The following is a 25,195-nucleotide window of genomic DNA, read 5'->3' as shown; positions in this document are numbered from 1 at the left end:
AGGATAGGGACCGGTGGAGGGCTCTTGTGAACACAGTAATGAATCTTCGGGTTCCATAAAATGCTGGTAAATTCTTGAGTAGCTGCAGAATTGGTGGCTTCTCAAGAAGGGCTCAGTTCCGTGAGTGAGTGAAGGGAAAGGTGTTCTGCACGCCACTGAGCTCCGCACGGGTCCGGATACTGCTGAACTGGAAGGCAGAACTGCAGTCTGAATTGCCTCTGCCGACCGTACAGAAATTTATACGCTTTTCAGAATGAGACATAATGAGGAGCAGTGAAGTTGAATGGGCGGAATAAGAAAGCAGCCAGAGAGGGTTTATCAGCCAAGGGCCACGTCGCGAGAGAGACCAACCGACTCTAGTTTATTGGCAGACCAGGCTTCAGTCTGGCTGGCGCGTTGTCTCGTCCCGCGCGACAAGCTGATTGGTCCGGTCTGGAAGCAGAGGCAGAGGAGGAGTCATCTGTCGGCGGACTCCGCCCCACCATTCTGGAGACTATGTCCTGCTTACTCCTAGCTGGCGACGTTGTCGGCGGAAGAATACATGCTCGGGCGACGAAAAGAACGCATGGAGAGGAACTCCTATTCTCCCACTGCCCAACGTGGGGTGAGAGGGGAAGTTATGGGGCGGGAGGGGGAGGGAGAATGCGTGAGCAGAGATAATGCATGCTAGTATTCCTGTATGGAGGTAGTTTCCCTTCGGGAAGACGGTTTTAACCACATAGATGTTACTATTATATTTCTGACAACTACGACGACGACAGCAAAGATGTTTCTGAGATGTCTTCCCCTCGTAGCTTAGAGGACCCTGCAACGCAGCAGTCTCCACGAGAACGGCTTTGCTGAGATTTCGAGAGATACGTAGTGGGAAAAAGGAGAATTTCCAGGAATCATTAACCGAAATAAAGTGAATTTTCATTACGCAGGTGAGTTTGCTTAATATAGATGTTCTGGTGGAAGGCATGCCTCCCAAGCAGGTCCTCATTAGAGCTTGCTTGCGTCGTGAGACTTTCATAAATATTTATATAAACTGTATTTTTCGTTATCTGGAAGATTAATTTATTTGTTACACTACAAAAGTAAACTGTCAGACATGGCACACTCTGTCAATTTCGTAACAATAATTAGTTCCTTACAAATTTCGTTCCATCAGCTGAAACAATATAAGAGGTCTAAGAAAGAATTCCTATGATGCCAGCTGGTTATGTCCCTGATTATAATTACTTTAACTGCATCTGCAAATTAATAGTCTTTAAGCATATATGTCTCTCTCTCTCTCTCTCTATATATATATATATATATATATGTGTGTGTGTGTGTGTGTGTGTGCGTGTGTAATTATTATATCAGCCGCAATAATTGGAAATCTTCCTTAAAGAAACATAACCGAAATAAAATGTAGTTTATAACTGTCATCCATGTTGGTTTATAAAATAATATAACTAGCAATATTAAAATTTCTAGAGTGCCTGTCATCAGTACAGTTTATTTATGAATACAAATACAGACGATAAATATTCATAGACTTTAATAACTGACGAAAACGCTTACAGATCACAACTTTCCAAGTGCACGTGTTCAAATGCATACGACTTAACACAGTTGAAGAATTGTGATTATCAATTAGATCTAGAATAAAATAAGTTTTCCAAAATAAATCGCTATTATGCCAATATCCGGACTTCGAAATTTTAAATTATGATTATGGGATTAATATGAATGTCAGGAAAACGCCTTACAGGGAAGAAATACCCTTTTATACAACTCTTTCTCTTGTCATCAGGTGAAAAGATGACAGTAACCGTACAGGCTGAGGCCGCGCCATAGCTCAAGCGGTTAGTCACTGGCTTCTCACCGCGGCGGCCCGGGTTCGAACTCAGGTCTGGTCAAGTGGGATTTGTGGTGGACAAAGTGGCGCTGGGGCAGGTTTTCTCCGAGTACTTCGGTTTCCCCTGTCAATCTTCATTCCACCAATTGCTCCACAATCACCCTCACCTATCATCTGGGGCTGGTAAAATAGGCCAGAAGTGGCCGCAGTACAAGGGACTTAGTCCCACCCCACTAGCAATAAAAGAATAATACTTATTCTAAGATCCTATGATTAAAGTATGCCCACGCCAAAATGAACCTCCAGAAGAACTGAATAGTTTTCACTGTTACAAAACTGTAGTTTCTTCTAATCCGTCCGCCTCATAGCCCTTTTCATTTTAAGGGCCTGATGCTCACCTAAAACACGTGACGTCTGTAGTATAAAGGCATTTATTACAATAAGGCAGGAAACACGTCCCAATTAACAACATGCAACAGATTCTTTGTGGAGAAGCCTGCTCTTGATCAGCTGGTCATGAAATTGCCCTCCTTTCATAGGATCTGAAATATCATTATCGTGTACACAACAGCAGTGCACTGCGCTACATGCCGGAAGGTCGCGGGTTCGAATCCCAATGAGGTCATTGAATTTTTCAATTTATCTAATCCTTCCAGCCGCACTATAACCCTAGGGTCGACTCAGCGTCTAACAGAAATGAGTACCAGGAATCTTTCTGGGGGGATAAGGGGCGGCCGGCGTTTAAGGCTGACAATCTCACTGCCATCTGTGAGCCGGTTTTCTAGAAAATATGGGAGTCTCGACGTCTCACAACCCTATGGACCTCCGCGACCTGTTTCAGGGATAGCTTTACCTTTTTAATTTGCCTGTTTTACTGATCTTTACTTTTTCTCATAAACACGTGGTATGACAATTCTGAAACCAATAAGAAACGTTTCCTTGATTAATTTTTCTCTTAAATCTGTTATTAATCGTTTAAGATAAGAAGCGGTTTAAATTATAATTAAAAGTCGGCTCCTTACTTGCATAGCCCATTTTCTTTACAATGATAGGCTCTTTACAGATCTTTAATCAAATAATTACTCTTTTTTCTGAGAACCAATCGAAATTGACAGTACGTTTAGAGGACTAAATGTAGCACTATTTAGGGCAAAACAACGGAATTCTGAAGGATCCTGATGATAGGGTATTGTAACTGAGATTATTCAGTTTCTGAGCTTCGTCTATCGTCTAATATTCTGAGAAAACAACGTTTCGGAAACTGATTTTTTTTCCCATTCTTAGGTAGAGAGTGGACGTACACCTACTGAACTGACCCCGCTAGAAATCTATCTACCCATCTACCTATCTAGCTGCCTACGTACCTATCTATGTATCTATCTAATATATCTATGGATCTACAGCCCTATGTTGGACTTTGGCCTTTTTCTCAGTTTCCTAATCCTATACACACTCGGCAGGTCTTCTTGAGCGGGGGATCAGCCCGTCGCAAGGCCGCTACCTACATACAGAACAACACAAACAGAATAAACCCATACAGACATCCATCCTTTGAGTGAGACTGGAGCCCATGATCCCAGCATTCGAGAAAGCGAAGACAGTTCATGCCTTAGACCGCGCAGCCAATGTAATCGACCAGTCAGAAAGAGCTAATCTCAAATGCCATCTAGTGTTAGCTCCTTGCAACGGACACAAGTGAGCAGGTGCCCCTTTGCTTTCACCTGCGGGCGGAAACAGATGCAGTTCCTGAAACATTGTGTTCTTTAAGAAAACTAGACGATGGGTAAAGTCCATTAACTCAATTCATCCATTAAAGGAATGGGCACACATACGTAACATTGGACTTATTTCAGCAATATGCATTGGCTTATTATTAACTGCCAAATCATTCATTTCCAACAAAACTTATGAACACATACCCACACAGTCGCATAAACATACGCACTAGTAAAATATGCAGAAGTCAAGCCAACTGTTAGGCCTGTTGACACGGTATCTCTAGCCAGAGAAACTGAGCTGGCTTTTGCAGAACGCTACAGACTTTTACGGTAATTCGGACCCGAATGCAAGAGACAGAAAAGGGGAGTAGATATGAGTTATTGATAATTGAGCGATACAATGAACTCCAAACCCAAATATGTTCTTTTCCTTCAGCACACGGAATTGGAAAGTTCCATTCATAGTCAATATTTTATTGCGCTTGTAAAATATCTGCTTTTCATTCGCAATTCCCCTACGAGCAGAGCCATTTTCTCGCAAAGTGAACTCTGACACCAAAATGATGATATGTTAAGTCTTTTAGCACATTTTCCAATAGAGAATAAGGCCTAAATATATTTCCTCGTAGGATAGAGAGAATTAATCTAGAGCAAATCCACACACACACATAAGCACCTGCATATAAGGATTGTAGAATATATTGTAATTCAATATTTTATGGTATTAACTCTTCTAAAATATGAATATTAATTTTTATTTCATTCTGCGGTTTATATCTTAAGCAATCATCATGAGAGATGTGAGCTGAATTAGATACCAACTACCAACTCTGTAAGGTCGATACTGATAAACTGAAAAGCGAAAGCTGCATGAAGTATTGATTGACTTCTGTCGTGAATTTCACTGATAACAGATAATAACATTGCCAGATACGGATGGCGAAGCTGTGATCTGAATGGCGAGACAAAAGAATAAGTAGAAATATTTGTAATATTCTTCGTCAAAATTCCCCTCCAGATCAGTCATGTAGTTAACTCTCTTCCTTCCCGTAATTAGCCTGTTCGGAGTTCACAGCATCAAGCGACAGTGTGCTCTAAATGTTATGTTCACGTATTCAAACTCAGTTTTACTTGTGACTGAGTTCTGGTTGGACAATAAGATTACACGGCTTCCAGTACTGAGCAATAAATCGGAAAATATGTGGAAGGAAGTGGCCGCGATCTACTTTTATTTACATTGACGTGGCAATGATGCGGAGACACTGAGGAACCTTACATAAACCTCAGTCCAAATCATCGGTGTCCCGACCGAGTTTCGAAACGGACACCTTCTGGATACAAGCAAGAAATTTTACTGCTTTTACTGCAAAAGACGAAAAAATTTTCAAAAAATTTGTAAATATATCAACTTTAATTCGTTCTTATTATGTTCGATATTTTCGGACAGGCAGAGTATGGATTTCTTCCGTCTTCACCACATGCAAACCGTTTGAGAGACGCACATTGACATTTCCTGTCCTTTGGATATTCTGATGCAGTGAGGTGAATAATGTGTGGAGCTATTCCTCCACCCCCGCCGATCACAGTGACCACGCAGTCTAACGCATGAACTGTCTTCGCTCGCTCAAACACTGAGATCGTTGGTTCGAATCCCACTCGTGGCATGGATGTCTGTGTGCGTTTTTTCTGTGTTTGTGCTGTCCTGTGTGCAGGTAGCGGCCTTCCGACGGGCTCATCCCCCGCCAAAGGAATTCTACCGACTGTGTAGAAACTGAAAAATCAACAGAGGACTAACAAAGAGCTGTAGAGCCACAGATGAACGAATGAATGAAGAGAGAGAGAGAGAGATTACAATTAAACATAAGTGAACATGGCTATGTAGTAATGTAAACGTAAAGGTCCTTCCCCAGTACGCAGAAGTTGGGACAAAACTTTCTGACAGCAAACATATTACACTTTCTCCACTTGTAGAACTAGTGAGATGGCAGTGTTTGTTTCTGCACAGTCCAACAAGTGACCTACTGTAGTGAGTAGCAACTGTTTGCAGTAAGAGTTCACAACGTAAACAGTTATTCATTTCACACACATTATTTAAGCTCATAATATTTTGATGCGAATTACTCATCTTTAACAACTATATCTCTCTCTGTTGAATTTGAGGTTTTCCCCAGCGGTGACCATGAACAGTATTGTCTTTTGGAATCTGACGCCGGGATGTGCGGTAGAATTACAAACGCGTTTCGGAAAAAAAAAGTATTTGCTCCTTCTTCATGGTTGAAAAGTAAGCCAGATGAGCAGCAAGCAGATCTCTGGTTCTTACTGGTTGTTTGTCTTACTCTTTGATCCTGAAGATGGAGGCAGGATGTTCCTCCGAAACGTCAGTAGTCTTCATAATTCATCTGTCATTATTCAGAAGTTACATGTCGCTTGCGAGCACGCACTGCTCTCGCGTGGATAATTAACGGTTTTATGCACATATTCTTGGGAAATTTCAGACACTTTATAGACAGATCGTGGATGCAGAAGTACGCCCAAACTTATTAAGCAATATAGGAACCCAAACGATCGTAAAATGTGAAATATTAAGAGGCTCTGCGCCATAAAATTGAAACACTAAATTGCGTTTAATTTAGAAACTGCATAAAAACGCGTGCGCAATATACTTTTAAGTAGATTTTTAACACTCTTCTAGACGGCATAGCCACCTTTAATACACCTGAAGAGACAACTCGGAATCTTGTAAAGTTTCCAATAAGGAGATAAAACTCTCTGCCTTCAATTATGCATCATCATATGAAGATGTGTATGGGAGAGTGAAAGTAGGCACAATGTCCCCATGCATTCTTAAGTTCTACAACAGATTAAGATGAACTTATCAACTTAATGCTCTTAACAAACTATGTGAAGTACAGGTGAGCTGGGGTACCTCAGTCGGTATAGTGATTTGATATGGGATGAAAGACCAAGGAATCGGAGTTCGAGTCCCGTTAGGATCAAGAATTTTCTCCTCTCCACATCGTTCAGACCGCTTCTGGAGTCCACCTAACACCCTATCCGATAGGTACCGGGAAATTTTGCCCTGGGGGTAAAGCGGACGGGGCTTGAAGCTCACCGCTCACATAAAACTAGTGCCAAGGTCAAGACAATTTGGGTCTATACATCCAATCCCCTATAAGCCATCATGGGGTAGTGCCTAATTGGTTAAGCACAGGACAATTTTACCTTGTACGCTCTACATACGAGTACTGCTCGCGGCACTACCCAATAATGAGCCTAACATTTGCTAGGTAATTTAAGGGCAGACTGCAAGATCCGTCTATGAAATGTTTGTTTTGTCACATTTTGATGCATTCCGAAAGCCATCATGTGATCACGTTAATATATTTGGCAGATGTTTAGTTGAGGTTTCTCTTGTTATATTTTTACAGCCACTTTGGAACATATCTTAATGGTGGTTTTTAAAGGAAATTTAAAATGGTCTTTTAGAAAATTATTTATTGAAAATATGCTATTAATAAAACACTGTAAAGAACAGTTGCTGCCACCTAACTAAATCCATGAAGCCGAGTCCTTGAGAAGACACCAAATGCTCAGCTAGTCAAGAATTGCTCAACATTATACGGAACTCCAAATTTCATTGTCGTGTTCACAAGAGCCTTCCATTGGTCTCTATTTGAAGCCACATAAATCCAGTCCATACTACCCCATCTTATCTAAAATCCATTTTAATATTATCCTCCCACCTACATCTAGGTTTTCATAGTGGTCTCTTTCCTACTGGCTTCCTATATGCATTCAAGAACAGTCACTACACATAGAGAAACCTAAACTGCGTATTCGTATATGAAGATTTCGTAAATGATAAAAATTACGATTGCTTAGAAAAGTTCGTCTAAATGTAACAAAATTAACCGTGTAAAGGCAGCTTACAATCCTCTCTTAGCAACGCTTGGTAAATCATACGGGTTATTTCGTGTCAAATCAACTAAGAAGTTCTGCAGAAAGAGTGCTCAATATTAAACCCACCAGTCATGAGGAATACACAAAGCAATGCTTCTCTTCAGATCACGCTCCGAGTTGGGTGGAAGTGTCTGACTATGGAAGAGCACGGGAACATGGCTATCTCCTCAATCATTTAGAGTGACTTAGGAAAATTATGAAAGCCGTAGTCAAAGGAGTTGTTGTCTCAACAGAGATTTGAATCTGTTACCTATTGGGTATAGGCAACCCTCACCACTGCTTCGGCTACTGCTCTCAGTATCCACGATATGATTGCGGCCCTGTATTCACTATTAACAGGCAGAGCACCAGGATTTAAGAGCAAGTAGCCACAAACTATGATAAGTATTTATAACCCCAAATTGCATCAATGATTATCAACAAAATATTTAGAGGGGATCGGTAGTGGCCCACTTTACGGTAATACCGCAGAACTTGTCTGGAGGCAATTGAATCAGTGGAGCGGTTCATAAGACCGAGATTCGACTCTTGTACCTCCATAATAAGAAATCTGAAAGTAAGCGTTTTGAAGTTAAGCAAACCTTTCACCCCGTGTTTGGGGGTCGGAACAAGCTAAACAGGTACTACTAAATGTTCGGAAAAGAAATATGGAGAGAATAATTTGAATGCAGTAAATTAAGTGTAAATGAGGTTTTGGCACGTTAGAAAATAATAAATTATACAAATGTAACGCGTGGAAATATATTGAAACTTACTTGTTTAAAATTGAAGGGAAATGTGAAAATAAATTCAGCAAATTAGATCCCTTGTCCGAGCTTATGGGAGAAGTAAAACATTAAAGGGACCGAGAGGAAAGGAAATGATAGTAGTAATAGCATTGATGTAGTAGTAATAGTATTTGAATAATAGTAATATTATTAGTGTAGTAGTAATAGTATTTGTGTAGTAGGAATACTATTGGTGTAGTAGTTATAATATTTGTGTAGTAGGAATACTATTGGTATAGTAGTAATAGTATTTGTGTAGTAGTAATAGTATTGGTGTAGTAGTATAGTATTGGTGTAGTAGTAATAATATGTGTGTAGTAGTAATATTGTTGGTGTAGTAGTTATAATATTTGTGTAGTAGGAATACTATTGGTATAGTAGTAATAGTATTTGTGTAGTAGTCATAGTATTAGTGTAGTAGTTATAGTATTAGTGTAGTAGTTATAGTATTAGTGTAGTAGTAATAATATGTGTGTAGTAGTAATATTGTTGGGGTAGTAGTTATAATATTTGTGTAGTAGGAATACTATTGGTATAGTAGTAATAGTATTTGTGTAGTAGTAATAGTATTGGTGTAGTAGTATAGTATTAGTGTAGTAGTAATAATATGTGTGTAGTAGTAATACTGTTGGTGTAGTAGTTATAATATTTGTGTAGTAGGAATACTATTGGTATAGTAGTAATAGTATTTGTGTAGTAGTAATAGTATTGGTGTAGTAGTATAGTATTGGTGTAGTAGAAGCAGCAGTAATAGTAGTAGACTAGTTCAGGCGCAATGGAAATAGACATATACGTAACAAATATCTGTATTACAAGAACCTGGACTTATGTGGACACAGATGCACTTAACATAATGGCACCGAACTCGATAAACTGAACAGAAGTAACCGTAATAAGAAACACGGCTGTTGCCCATTTCCCTTTCTCCCTAAACATTTATTGATAAATGTACAACTATGAATTTCAAAGAATATAGCCATTTGCATGCAAATTAAGAGACTATGGTCGATGTTAATTTCTGGCCTTGGTGAGGAAATTGGTTACGGTTTTCTGGGATGTGACATGTAGTTCGGTTGACAGGTAACAACAGTTCAGAAGAACACTCTGGCTCAGATTTTGGGGGGTATTAGGAGTGAAGGTCGAAGTATAAAATTCTTCCGAAATATTTACAAACTATATGCCAAATTATAAGGCGCATAGTCACCTTAATTACAGACGTATAATAATCATTTTTCCCGCTATCGTCAATGTCCTCTGTATTCACACAGAGATATTGGGTTTTNAGATCCAGTTTCCGAAACGTCGTGTTTTTCTTAGTTATCTTAAAAACCAGGACGTTGGATGAAGTCCGAAAACCCAATATCTCTGTGTTATACACCATTGTCAGAATCCTATAGTAACTAGTCCTCTGTATTGTTGTTTGTCGAAGAACCACCAGGACGTTCGCCTAATTAAGGAGATGTTTACAGTTTAATGACTGAAATATTATTGAATTGTACTTTCTCATGCTCCTGTGGTTCAGTTTACTGTAGGGTGTGGGATATTGTTAAGTATCGGAACATATGTTGATTAATCGAATTGAATTATATTCACGTAACATCAATTCTGACATGTTTGACGCCCACTGTAGTGAGAAAATCTATACTCGTACAATGCACGTACATTTACAGGAGCCTGATAATAAACAACATTGTAAATCGTCCGACCCGTCAGAAGCCTACACCACACGCTGTTTCATCAGAATATATACTCTGTGTTCGTATTATATAACACTGCAAACCTGGGATGGGTGCTTATTCTGCGACAACACCATCCATCACTGGACCATCACCGACCTCAAATCCCGTGGGGGTGAGTGGGGGGTGAGGAGGTACAGATCCCTCCATACATCTCCTGTCCCTACATCACAGTGACAGCATCTACGAGCTACCAACAGAAAATGTGCTATGCCGGGCTCCAGTACAGCCCATGTTGGAGCCCAGACTAGCACTATGAAGCACATTACACAAGACAAATGTTCGGATAAAAAAAGTTGTTTTTTTTTTTGTGAGAGAGAGAGAGGTTGGGGATGGCGTGTAGCCTACACATCAGGGGTTAGAGCTGCTGTGTGTACGGTTGGAATGGAGGGGTGTAGGTGGGAGCTTCCAACCCAAACCACTGGTATTTGGGAGCCTACACCAGTAGGATGGACGACCACCCTTCACTCCTCAAACAACCCCCACATTTTAAATTCCAATAATTTTCTATAGCTGTGAAAAAGAGTGCTGAATGTTGGAGAAATGTGGAGTAGGGTAGGGTTAAAAGCATAATAATAATAATAATAATAATAAAGATTCAGGTATTTGTGTATATGTATAGGATATACTGTACGTCTCCATTTTATTAACAGAAGCTGATAAAGAGAGAGATACACATTTCGAAGTTATGTTCGCAAAGGTAGACTGCTTCATTCCCTCCTCACATACAGAATAAAAAGCTCTCAGCGCAAATATTTTTTTTTCAAATACCTACCCGATGCTACCCTCACAATATTCTCCCCCCACAAACGTTCATAACCTCATGAAATAACCTAATCCTGTTGCAAGATTTTTACAAGTTCAAGTCTCCTACTTCTAAAAGAAACTTCTAGACTTTGTTACAGAAAGAAACTGCTGTAATAACAACATACCAGGGAGACGAATAAGTAGCGACTATCATAATTAAGATACAGATAAGAACGGGTAAAGCTATCCGTGTTATGGGCTGTGAAGGTCAATAGGGATGTGAGAAGTCGAGGTTTTCATCCTTACACGCCTGCCGCTCTTCACCCCTCAAGAAGATTTCTGGTACTCTTTTCTGTTAGAGGCTGAGTCGACCCCAAGGCGATAGTGCGGCTGGAAGGATTAAGTAAATTGAAGAAATCCACCACGTCGGAACTCGAACCCGCGACCTTCCGGCTTGTAGCATAGCGCCTCAACCAAGTACGCTACCGCGTGCTCCATCTTAATTAAGACTGCTGCTTAATGTGAATGAAATATCATAATACAAAACGGGGAATGAGGCTACGTTATATCTTGCGAAGGCAACATTACGGAAGAGAATTCAGATGTCGTGTTTAAATTTCCCAAAGCGGTATGAATACCGGAAGTGCGTTGGAAATATAATTTAGTAATTTCTAATAATGACATAAAGGTATACGTCACTCATTGATGATGACGCAACCTAGTTTCTTTAGTAAATGGAATGTAGAAAAAATCTCTCATAATTTCTACTTACAGACAATGCTTATTTCGTTACGTAAATTCTCGTCAAGTGCAACTTGGACTACCGACCTCGCATATGCGCAAACTGCCTACGCGTCTGCGCGCCGAATAGTGTTTAAGTACAACTGAGTATGCTGTTGTATCAAGTTACGACGAAGAATTTCACTACATTTTGAAGATTACTTGAGAAATGAACGTTTCAAATTTGTTTATGAAGTGAAATCAACGGCTTTGAAGCATAGGCTATCCTTAACTCTCCTGTACCTCCAAATTTATGGAGGTCACGCACTTGCAAAGATTTAATGAGGTACGCTTTTCCTTACACTGATGTGAGTTGAAGACGTGAACTGTCGAAAGTGAAATCGCTTTCAGTTCATCTGCTATAAAACTTCCTGGCCGTTACGTCGAAACATATTTTCAGAAGATACTAAAAAAAAAGGCTTCTGGAAAAGCTGAAATGCCCGTGCAGAAAATATATATAGAATCACAGCACAAAAGGCAAAAGTGGGCAAGATATAAGACAGACATTTGGCCAAGTTAAAGAGAGTTAATTATGTGTAAAATGATATGATTTTGCCGCTTCCCTTCAAATGCAGCGAATTATCACAGGTCGTCGACTTACAAGTATGATCTTCTACAAGGATTGTACTGGGTTTGGGAATAACAATAATACAAAAGAAGTGCAGCCGTGAAGAAAGAAAAAAAGGATTTATTTCGGGTGTTTTTTCTTCCCACTCTGTTCGGAATATTTTATCTTACCTCCTCCTGCCTAAAACTGAGAGATAAAATAGAACTTACACATCTATAATTTTCCTTCTTGTGTTGCATGGGTCTGCATTTCTGTGTTTTTTAAGAGGTAACAGTGTTGAGGCCGATCACTATGGCCGCGCGGTCTAAGGCATGAACTGTCTTCGCTCTCTCAAACACTGGGATCGTGGGTTCGAATGTATGTGTGCGTTTATTCTGTGTTTGCGTTGTTCTGTGTGTAGGTAGCGGCTTTGCGAAGGGACTGATCCCCTGTCCATGGAATCCTATGAACTGTGTAAAGGATCAAGTAACCTAAAAATAGGCCGAGGCCCAACAAAGTGCTGTAGAACAATAATAATAATAATAATGAAGGCTATATGACTTTTGATGGTGGGATGACTGACGAATGAAAAATTGGGAAGGATCTGGAAGGAAGCGATGAAGCCCTAAATTAGATATCATTCCACAATTTACCTGGAGTGACAGAAAAACCACGAGAAACCTCAGTCAACATAGCCCGTGACCTGGCCGAGATTTAACCAATCACATCCCGAATACAAGTCTGGAGCATTTCTTGTTCCTTTTATGAGTGTCGAACTTGGTCACCCACAATAGAAGGAACAGAGAGCCGAAGAGAATATTTGTGTCCAAAAGGGAGATTCCTAATGGAGAATTACAGTGAGGAACTTCGTTTTTCGTGATCCCCACTCAAATAATTTTAGTGTGACTGAAGCAGGTAAGTTAGCGCTAAATTTGTTCCTGTACTGAAATAATGAAACATTACTCCATGAAGACGTATGGGGGAATGGGTGTAGTTTTGAACTAGAGACTACTTAGGCCCGAAATCTCAAGGGAGGAGACCATTAGGGACCCATAAGTAGGAGGATAACATTTAGGGGAATACGTGAAAGTGAAGACACAACTGGCTCAGGATGGAGTCATGTGAAAGCCCTTTGTGAATTACGTAATAAATATTCAGGTTCCTTAAAAAAGAGTTAATTTCATCTCCCGCTGCATAATTATGAAATATTGAAGGATGGCCTACAATATGGATTCAATGCTCCCTTAACGCAGGGGTATGAATCTCTCTCTCTGGCAACAATATACCAACATACCGGTTACTCAGCCGCTGTCCAGATTGTATCTGAAATCATGTACTTGTACTTACTTACTACTTACTCATGGAACTGAGCCCTTCTGGAGGAGCCGCCAATTCTGCATCTACTCAAGAATTTCCCAGCAATTTATGGAACCTGAAGGTTCATTGCCGTGTTCACAAGAACCTTCCACTGGACCCTATCCTGAGCCAGATCTATCCAATCCATACCATCCCATCCTATCTCTCTAAGATCCATTCTAATATTGTCCACCCACCTACGCTTTGGTCTTCCCTGTGGTTTCTTTCCTTCTGACTTTCCTACCAATATCCTATACGCATTCCTCGTCTCCCTCATTCGTGCTACATGACCTGTCCACCTCATCCTCCTTGACTTGAACATTCTAATTATACTTGGAGAAGAGTACAAGTTATGAAGCTCCTCATTATGCAGGTTTCTCCAACCTCCTGTCACTTCATCTCTCTTCGGTCCAAATATTCTCCTCAACACTCTGTTCTCAAACACCCTCAATCTACGTTCCTCCCTTAATGTCAGAGACCAAGTTTCACAGCCATACAGAACCACAGCATGTACTTGTACTATCAAGCAAATCGAAATACTTCGGCGTTTCGGGGTTTCATACTCCATGATTTGTATCCCTCCATTCCGAAAATCATCTGCCCTTGTACTGTCTTGGAAGAGTCTGCTTCTAGCCTTGGACTTGGGATCATATACAGCGCTTGTTGCAAGGCTTCTGGCCGCGGAGAAGCAAGAGTTCTAGCCCTCCCAATGCGCGAGTATTGATCATGACACGCAGTGAAGGACCGCGATTAGGTCGGAAGATGGCGAAACTTGATTCGTCACAGATTTTTAAACTGATCTCAATTCGAAAAGTATAACGACAATCCGAAAAAAGAAACCGTTCGAAATTAATTCCATGCAACTCCTTCAAATACGAAATTTCATTCGAGTTTTATAATATTCTCTAACATAGTATTTACGAGACTTATTTCCAAAAATGTTACTATGTATTGGAAAATGAAGGAATATATCAATATACTTACTAAAATAAAGAAATTATAAATAGAAATTATCATAAAAATTTTGTGATATATTTCCTACAGAAGAAATTTTACATGAATTTTTTTATATTTTTCACTTTATAATATTACATCTATTCTTGAACTGTTTTGNTATACATTCGTACGACTTATAATGATGTTCCTTACACGTGAAAGAGCTTTTATTCGCTGATAAACATCACACCCTACCTTTAAAAATTACAAAACACTAAAAAATAAATATAAATTTGAAAAAGAACGCTTTCACTTGCCTCAAAATTAGTTTCACACTGCTCTAATCCGATGCAAGTTTCTTCGTGTGCTATTTGGAATCAGCACATCGGAATTAACTTGAAAATTATTTCCTTCATATGTTCTCTGACAGATTTTCGTGCGTTGTTTCCAGTTCCTTTACGCAAGTTCTCAGATATGGCCTTGAAACTGAGCAAAACGGAGCAGGTCGCTTTATTCCACTTCCTTTCCAATTCACAGTTCACAGGCAACCTAGCATTCCATATTACGTAATCGATTCAATTGACAAAATGTCTCTAAATACTTGAAGAACCAATCGATAAATTAGTTTATTAGCCTACTTCCCTTACCTTGAAAAAAAATATAGTGAACCTTATGAAATAAACTTGCTGTTTGTCTGCCTATCCTTCTATATCTGTCCGTCTGTCTGCATATTCCCTCCTAATTTTTTAGATTTAAGAGTCTCAATCGCCTTGCTGTGTGTCTGTTCGTGTATCTCGCCCTATATATTGTTAGGAGACTTCCTGTTCCTGTGCCTGTGTCCATCCTAATTTTATCGCTTCCTGTGAGATCCGTGTCATATGAAAGAAAAGTATGCGATTAATTCTTCCCAGAACTTCTTGTAATATTTAAAGGAATCGATAAGATAGAGAAACAAAGAAACAAACAAATAACTAAACCGAGGAGAAAGCAAAGATAAAATATAAAACATAAAGTATTATTAAGCGATGTATGTGTATATGCACATGTTTTATATTGACACTGTAAGAGAGTACACTTAATATTTATTTATTCTATGTACGTAAAGGCCGGTCACGATAGCCGAGCGGTCTAAGGCATACGCTGTCTTCGCTCGCTCGGAAGCCGGGGTCGTCGGTTTGAATCCCACTCAGAGCATGGAAGTTATTTTGTGTGTGTGCGTTTTTCTGTGTTTGTGTACAGGTAGAGGCCTTGCGACGAGCTGATCACCCGCCCAAGGAGTCCTACCGAATGTGTAAGATCTAGAAAAACCGAAGTGAACGGAGAAGTTCATGGAGGTAGACCTAGGCCCACTGAGGCTGTAGTGCCAAGGGGAAAAAAATGTACGTAAAACAAAAGACACATTCACTTATGCCTGCCTCGCTCCCAGTTCTCTACTCCATACATTACTATTCTCCAACACCTGACAAATGATGACTAGACTACACGCTGTACTCAGTCACCGGAGAAGTTGCCGCATGAGCACGGCGAACCCTTAGATATTCAATCGGTACTCCACAGGTTCGTCATATAAAGTATCGAATACTTCATTATGTGTGGAACCATATTGTCACGTGTTAGTGACTGGACATGGAGTTTGGATTGTTAATTGGATTTATGGAACCCTCATAACTCGTAAATATAATTATAGCGCTCTCGCTAATTCACTCACTCTACTTTCTCTACAGCAAACACTAAGCATTCTAGTCTTCCCTAGCCGTTTACAACAATGTAAATTCCTCAGCTTCCATGTTCACGTCCTTGCGGCCTGGCGACTCTTTCACAGCTGACTCACTACTCCACTGGTGACTTCCGAGCCATGACTGCCCACTCAATGGTTATCAGTCGCTATCACTGGGTCTCACTTGCTCTCAGCTAGCTCATCTCCAGTCCATTTCAGTTCAGTAAGTTGCTGCTGGCCCTCGGCAACACAGTTGATCTTGGCTTTTCAAGCAGAAAGCATAAAACGTTGTAAGAGAACACTGCATCGTGCGTTTCTTTGAACTTGACAGGACATTACAAATGAATGATAATATCAATTCTTGCAATAAGAACAAATTTTGTTTCATAAAATAATTATAATCATATTGTTAAAATATTATTTTATTGCATTGATGTTTTCATTTTCTTTGTATTATCCAATTTTTAGCTTAAAATTGCCTTTATTAGCTCATGTTTACGATTATATGACATGTTGTATAAGTATTTATTTTGTTTTGTGTTGTAGAGATTGATGCTGTATAGTTAAAGAGTTCTGATTATACAGTGAGGGAGCTGCTTCAATATTCCGTTTTATCATTACTGCCGTTGCTGGAAATTCAATAGTAAAAATCCTTGTCCTGCTCATAATCAGCATAAAATGCTCATAATTTTAGCAGTTTCACACATTCTGCTGAACCTCTTCCATCGCAAGCTTGTTCAAGTCAAATGGTATTTATATTACAATAGGATTCGAACACACGTAATATCCTATAGCAAAAATAATGGATTCAGTAATTCAGACACTACCGATGATTGAAAATACATAAGAATATCAAAGCAATTATGCTTATGCTACACATATTGTAGTAATTAAACCATAATTAGCATTCCATATATTGATAAGCCAGTATTTTGAACTTACTCTCATATATGTTTACCTTTAAGTATATTTGTGTCACCTTTAGATCGTAAGTATTCCGTCTATAAAGCAACAAAGTCAACCTTCTGTAGAAGACACTAAATTACAAATAATACAATAAAAGTGTTTGTTAAATATTTTAAAATATTTACCAGACACTTTTAGTGTATTAAGTATATTTTAGTTCCTTTTCTAAAAGGTCGACTTTGTTGCATTATACACGGAATACTTACGATCTATAAATGATACTACAATGCAACAGGATGCTAAAATACAATACAAATGTGTCAACTGTTTATTGTTATGCTACTGGAAATTGTAACAGTGTGACCTGATATCAGGCGGAAAGGCTGAGAGTGATATGTACAGCACAACATAAATTTAAGTATAATTCACCAAGATACTTCTCTCTGTTTTTCAAATTCCAGACTTTTCATAACGGAACAGACAGATACTAATGAGATGACATTAATCAAAACTGAATCTGCAACATTCAAAAACAAAGTTATCTAGCACCATTTTGTTCAAAGGATTTTGGGTTATGGTGCCTCTGATTTAAGAGGTATTTCAGATCTGAATAATATGAATGTAGAATGCAAACAAATATCTACATAATTCTAATACACAAGCTGTATTTTACATACTGTCATTTGTAGCTCAATGTTGTTATACTCCACAATCCAGCGCAGTAATTAAATTTTGCAAGTTTCGAAAAAAAATTAATTACTCTCTTCCCTAAAATTCTTACACCTAGAGAAAGGATCCCTAGAAATACCAAATTAAAAAAAAATAATTTCGCAATTCCATATTTCACAAAAAAACATATATCCACTAATATGTACAGAAAATTTAATGTTCTCAAACAAAAGGAAATGCTTGTCCTATTCATAGTTTTAAGATACATAATTTTTGTACATAAATTTGGCAGATACATAACCCCCCAAAAAGAACGAACCCAATTTTACACGCCAAATAACTATTGAACGATTAGTCAGGAAATGAATCAATAGCTTTTCACTCCCATGTATTACGTTGTAATTGACCAGTTTTCTGAGAACTTGTTGCAGCAAACTGAAAACATTTCTTAATCACATACTAACTTCATGAAGCACACCTTTGTTGTGGTGGCAATAAGGCTCTTAAATATTCAAGAAATATTTTGATAGTTGTGGAGCTCGAAGGCTCGTAAGAGCACTATTCTGTGAACCTTATCCTCAGCCAGATAAATCCAATTCACACCAACAAACCCTTCTGTGCCTATCCCGAGCACCATTCGCTAAATACTTTCGGAGTTTCTGTAAGTTAACAGTTTTATTTTGTATCACGTCGTGATTTTGATGGCGACTTCCAAGAAAGCCGAAACATATAGGGCACAGCATAATATAAATTGTAAGCAGAAAACACTGCTTCTTCTATTGGTGCGTGTTGATTCACGGCTGAGTGATGTCTTTATCCCACAGTTGCGTACGAGCGCGGCGTGGACCCTAAGAGAACGTCGCTTGCAAAACCTCTTCTATTGTTGCATGAGGTCACAGTGTACGTGATGCCTCCCTCTGCTGCGTGTGTACGGACCATAACATAGCAACGGCTGTTTATCTGCCTACATAGTTCTTGCTTTGAGGAAATACGCCACAATATTAGTATTATTTACAGAGAACTTCCCTTTCGACTCACATTAGCACTTGCGAGTAGAGGAGAGTCTATGTTAATATGTAATACAGGATGAGAATAAAACATTTTGTCACTTTATGTAGAAGGATAATGAGCCATACTAAGGATTTTACGCCTGTATCAGTCAACTGAGAATCTTCTAACTTCTTATTTTATACCTCTCAGTTACTGTTGTTCCCCGCCTACGCTACATTCCACTTGTTTCGAAAAATGGCTACTCACAACAAAAGAGTTTGTATGTATGGCACTTAGCCAATATAGACTCCATGATAACAGTTCAACTTACATTTGACACATAATTCGACGTACAAGTAGAGCCTTCACTTACGCCTAGCACTAAACTTTCCAAGAAAAAGGGCGGATTTGCATTAATTTTCTGCATAATTTTGGAAGTGTAAAGTTGTTTTTGTTCATAAAATGTGGATATTTACAGCCATGGGTTTCCTTGTGAGAGAGTTGCCAGTCGCCAGCCGGCAATAACGTGAGCAGAAGAAGACATTGTTGAAATCCTTTACCAGGCAACGGCTAGTGAAGACACAACAGAGTGAAAAGACTTAGTGCGTGCTATAGTGAATCCTAAAGTGCATGAATTGGCGATAACATTAGAATTAGTTAGTTAGTTAGTTATTAGAGAGGGTGGGTTTCCCCATGCACTTAGACCTGTAGTGGTCCATTGTGCTTTCCTCTATGATTTCTACCAGTCTCTATATCCTACCGGTATTGGTGCTTACCATCAGTCCTGCCCAGGCAGCGAGACCGGCTCTACTGGCTGAGAAGTACCTATAATGCTTCCCCCATCTACCGGAGGTATTAGTGACTGCTGTTGGGCGGGAAACGTCCAGTGACGTCAGTGACCTCCTTTGGAGGTATGAGGTTCTTTTACGTGCCGTAAAGCTACGACACGGGACCCACGGCTTAAAGTCCCTCCCGGAGGACTTGTTCCCTGAATTTTTCCGCCCTTAAAAATTCGACGACCTCCGCCGGGTATTTGAACCCGCGTACTACGAGTCATGAGGTGGGAACGTTACCTCTAGACTACGGAGGCCGCTTAACATTAGAATTACTTGTAGTTAAGAGTTGCAACTCTTCAATAAATCCAATTACCAATACAAGCCCAGTGTCTAGTCACTAAAATCGTGCTAGTATTGTGACATGACGCCTGAAAGTCGAAATAGTGGAGCCAAAGAAGATATACATTGTCAGGCAATTGCTCGGTAAACACGTTTCCGAGACAACGTCCAACATATGGAATTATTGTCGAGAAGCGGTGTTTTCTGTTGGGGCCGTCCAGACGCTACATAACGAGGATCTCAGGCAGCCAAGATATATAGTAAGAGAGTCTCGTAGTTGCAGCAGAGAACTGGATTCCGAAGTTGGGAGTTGGCAGATGATGGAGGAATCGAGTGATTTCCGTTGAGAGTTAAAAAACCGGTACTGAAGAGAAGGCTCTGCTTGTGCTGTAGTACAGCGGTATTTGAATGTGTAATTCAGTGAGACTGTTATAGTTCCTGTGTTAAAACCTTATCTGCTGACTGGACATCCCTGAACCGAACGTAAGCTGCGGATATATTGATGATGTGTAGTTGCTGACACAGACTCAGAAGGTGCCTTGTGAACACATGCAGCATGATCTCCTCTGCGTTAATGCCCTTCTCACGTCATCACTTCAGCTAACGTGGTCGACCTCTGGAACCATTGAAAGAGACCGTACTCCCCACTGGGAGAGACCAGCCTGCTAGGGGCCATGTATTAGCTGAACCAGTGTCATGCACGATAATGTAAGAACTTGTAACGAGTGTGTCATAAATAGAAGAAGAAGAACTAGTCTCTTACTCAAGATCTTATGGAAATAGGCAAACCCGTTCTTCAGAATGTAACATTCTCTCAATCAACAAATACCTCGCTCTTCATATAGTCTGAAGTTTCATAACCATGTTCACAAAAGCTCATCTCTTACACCTATCCTGAGCCAGAAGAAATCATCAACAACCTCGTGTACTTACTATTCGAAGCACTTAAACCGAACTAACTCCATGGAGCTGAGCCATTTTTTTAGAAGCCTTCAGTCACTCAGCTACTCAAGAATTTTACATCTCCTGGAATACAAAGGTTCATCACCATGTTCACAAGAGCCCTCCATTGATATTTATCATGAACCAGATCAATCCAGTATATACCACTCCATTTTATCTCTCTAAGAACTGTTTTAATATTATCCTCATATCTACACCTAGATGTTCCTAGTGGTCACTTTCCTTCTTTCCCAACAAAATCCTATATTCATTCCTACACTTCAACTGACCGAAGAGCATTGTCAAGACGCAGTCGTTATTCTTGTACTCGCCGAAACAACAGCCCAAATTAGAGTTTCAAGGGCGAATATAAGGCCATAATAGAGGCAACCTATTAAGGGGTAACAATGCAAGGTGCTATAAAAATGTTCCTATGATATGTTTCAAAATTAAATAATATATAATAAGAATATTATTATCAGGATTTGCATTTAGCACGTCTACTACAAGTTAGTAATGTACACTTAACAGGAGCGTTTGGAAGAAGGAATTGTAAAATATTGTCACGTATCATAGTTACTAAGTCGAGGGTTTGGATTGGTAATTGGATTTATTAACAATCTACAGGTCGTAATCTCGAGTACTTATTACATTATTGCTGCTTTATATAATTTAAATCACTCCATACTAACCTTTCCAGTCTATCTGCTCTAGTTTCACGGGTTTATAACACAGGAACTGTAACAGTCCCACTGAATCACACGCTCCAAACATTACACATAAATAAAGTCTTCTAATCACAGGTTAAGTCTTCACAGGCCTCCTTCTAGTTCTTCAACTACGAACTTCCCGTGGCTATCTCCTTGCTTGTTTGTTCGTGCTTCTGCCGCTACTATTCGTAACATGTAACTGTCCTGAACTGAACTGGCATCAAGTCAAAGTCACACTGCGACTGACGGTTAGTCAGTCAGCAAGTCTTAGTGTCGAGCACCATCTGGGATTCATGACCAGATATTTATTACTGTTTGACAGTTACGGTCTTGCTTTTGTGGGGCGCCCTCTCTGACGAGAAGACGGGTCTGTCTTTTGTGTATGCTGCTGGGCTTTGCCACCGCAGTCTTTCTCGGATCCGAGTCCCTTGGAACTCGCGACCATATTTTATGTCTCAGATTTGAGACTTCCCTTTTCGTCGCCTCTTACGACTCGCAGGGTGACTGTGGAGTTATTCGACCCATCCTCCGCACGGGTATGAACTGGCATCTGAATTCACTTCCCTTATAAGCACTCTCCACCGACACTACGGAAAAAAACAGTTCTATTATTGTAGACGTGTTCACAGTTCCTTTGCTTAGAAACGGATTGCATAGCACGGTGTTCTACTGTTGCCTGGCGCAGACGACATAGAAAACACAGCCTCAAGCATTTGTCTTCGCGGGAACTCGTTTACCAAAATGTTGATTAGCAACGGGTGTTCATGTAATAATTTGTTTCATTTCTCTGTGCAGCTTTTATTTGGAACATTTCTTTTGTCTTGAAAAAAGAAAGAATTACGACCGAAATTTGTCTATGAATGCACGTAGGTCTTCATGTATGACGTCCGCTTTTTTCTGTCCAGTTTTAACTAAAACTGAAATCTGTCAATACCCCGTACTGAAGATCTGCAATATTAAATTAAACGATAAATCTGCCCAGTATTTCCTTAATTGTTTCATACCTACAAACGGAAGACAGAGAAAAGGATGAAGTCATTTTTATATGCACAGTCATTATTTAAATTTAGTAATGCTTTTAAACAGAGATTAGAGCTGACTAAACTGTTAGCAACAGAGTACTAATATAGACATCACATGTGTATTTGTGTCTTTTATATGCTGGACTCCCACTGCCTCTATCTCAGCAGGCTGGAATCACGTGCAAGCTGTGACCTCCTCCTGCACACAGTGACCCTACACCCCTCCCCCTGGCATCATACCTCATTCCTATTTCTCGCCCATACAGCTTCCACAGAACCGCGTAATCGGATATTCAGAAGGGGATTACACCAAGCGTGATTAATTGATTCGGAGCAGGGGACAAAAAATAAATCTTGACTACTTAGGAATAACACAGGCGTCTCTTGTCACGTCACTACTTGGCGACGTTCTTGTGCTGTACCAAGAGAGCCTGTGACAGCATGTAATGCGTGCATGAATGTGACGTAGAGTAGGGCCAGCTTGCTCGTCTGTAAAAATGCATTAATTAAATCTTTCTGTTTAATTCTCCAACTTGAAATATTCACCTTCTTGATTTTATTTATTTATTTAAAAACAGAATGATATTAATCGTTCTGTCGCGTGACGAAAATGGCCTATTATTATTATTATTATTATTTTTATATTCATCAACCTAAAATTATTAATATTGCCACATGTTGGGTATGTCATGCGATAAATAATCTCACGTCGGTCAAGGATGTAGCGAATATTTACTATCCTTCGCTTCACACTTATACAATTCACCAATTATACAATCTTAATCTTATACAATTCACTATCTCAGTTGATGTTCAACTACATCTCGGCGAATCCATTCAACTGTCTCCGTCGGCTGCTACATTTTAACTATCTCCTTACGCATTCCAGTCTCCCTTATAAACCCTCAGTCGGACAGCGGAGAACACACATCGCTTCACTGTTGCGTAAAAGCCGTGTTTACAGGCGTTGCTGGGGAACGCTGGCGAGAGTTCTTTATTACTGCGTAGTAACCACGGTGTCCCCTGTTACGTCACTGTGGGAAAAGCTGTTACTTCACCGGTGGGAGGGGGTGTTTACTGGCCTGTTACCGTAACAGCGGCAGCGGCTCATATACTGTTACGTCACCGTGGAAGGGGGGTGTTTACCAAGCTTTGCGCCGTTCACGTCACAATATTATTTGTTCACAATCCTAACTCTCTGAGTTATGTAGTTCTTGTGACTTCTCCTCATCTTCGTTTGTTTGTCTGTTCGTTCGTTTACTTTTTTGTTTTAATGTGATCTTTCTCCAGTATTTGCTTATAATTTGCCTCTGATTTTATGTTATTTTTGTCCATAATGTAATTACCTGTATCTACAGTGTGCTGTGTCTGTAATTGGCCTTGTGGCTGTTGACTCGGCGCATAAATAATAAAGAACTGAATTGTTTACTTCTCTGCATTAATGTGTTTTTCTTCCAGTGCTTACCTTTAATTGGTCTTTTACTTTATCCTTATTATTATGACACCCGTCAATAATGCAACAATATTTTTAACATATAAAAGACATCTAAATTATATTTCTCACTAAAGTGTAACTTTAATACTGTACAATGTTGTTAAAATCATAAAGTGTCATTAAGACACTAAAAGTATAACTTATGCACTAAAAGTGTCTGTCATATTACTAAAATGTCTCTAGTTTTACATATGTTTCTTCTCCTACCTACCGACTGTGTATAAATTAAGAAGCTGAAAAAGCGACCAAGGTCCAAAGGGCTGACGGGCAATATAGAAAAAGAAAGTAGTAGCAGCACATCACGATAATAAACTTAACGACGTTAAGCACCGCGCAGTAGAGGTGTGCAGATACAAAGTTCATCAGGCAGGTCTGTCTTGCAGACAGGTGTCAACGTCCGTCCCTCCTTCCGCGTCTTCGTTTAAACAGCAAAGGTCACGTCTATCCGGTTATTGCTTTACCCCCGTCGTGATGGGGATGAGAAAGGGGTTGCAATGCGTGCAAACGCATATAAGTTGAAGCGTGCAATGCAGAGAACTCGACGGATTGGTTTACACCAGAGAAGCAGGGGATGAAGGGAGAGTTTATCTGGGGTAAGTTACCCTCACAGACACCCGGATGCAAGAGGGACCGTATCACGGAATAAACGATCGGAGTATGCAAATAAATGCTGAGGCGCAATCGGTTGCCCGAGCCACTGTAAGCAGCAAAAGGATTATAAAGTCAGACCATCACTGGAGAGAAAGGAGTGTAAGGAGGAGGGGAAATAAAGATCGGTAAGGAAATTACGATCACGGATCATACTTGAATTTAAGTAACGGTTTACACATTGGACATATTCAGTCTGAAAAAGCGGAAGGGCATCTGAATATTCGGTACTTTAAACTGACTGAAGATTAATATACAGACAGACTGAGAGAAATAGACAGATTAGGGCTAACGATTTTTCCGAAATATTCAGTATCCTTCTTTGTAAGATCATCAGTGGAAAAAAAGTAAAGAAAATAAAATGCTCTAAGAGAAGTTTTGTTTCATTGTTCCCCTCCTCGCAGTCAAATGTTTGTTGTATGTTCTTGCTGAATTAGGTTAGTTACATTATGTATATCAATACGCATAATTTGTCCATGTATAAATCTACAATAAATCGATTTTTTTTGTAATAAATTACAGATATTAATGCATGTTTAAAAATTATTTCCAATATAAATATATTTCTCTCTGATTGTCTCGAGTAACCTTCATACGAGTGCGGCATTC

The 25,195-nt window shown here is 39.6% G+C and overlaps 1 protein-coding gene across 1 annotated transcript in view; it reads left to right on the top strand.

The window, feature by feature from the left end:
• Window positions 1–665: 665 nt before the first annotated feature.
• The window catches only part of LOC111862034 (LIM homeobox transcription factor 1-beta), a 75,525-nt gene continuing 50,995 nt past the window's right edge, over window positions 666–25,195 (top strand). The window contains exon 1 of the mRNA XM_023847091.2: window positions 666–923. The gene's annotated coding sequence lies outside the window, so the exon portion shown is untranslated. The remainder of the gene's footprint in view (window positions 924–25,195) is intronic.

Source organism: Cryptotermes secundus, unplaced genomic scaffold (genome assembly GCF_002891405.2).
Source record: "Cryptotermes secundus unplaced genomic scaffold, Csec_1.0 scaffold181, whole genome shotgun sequence".
Classification (NCBI taxonomy): domain Eukaryota; kingdom Metazoa; phylum Arthropoda; class Insecta; order Blattodea; family Kalotermitidae; genus Cryptotermes; species Cryptotermes secundus.
This window is presented reverse-complemented; position numbering and strand designations above follow the sequence as displayed.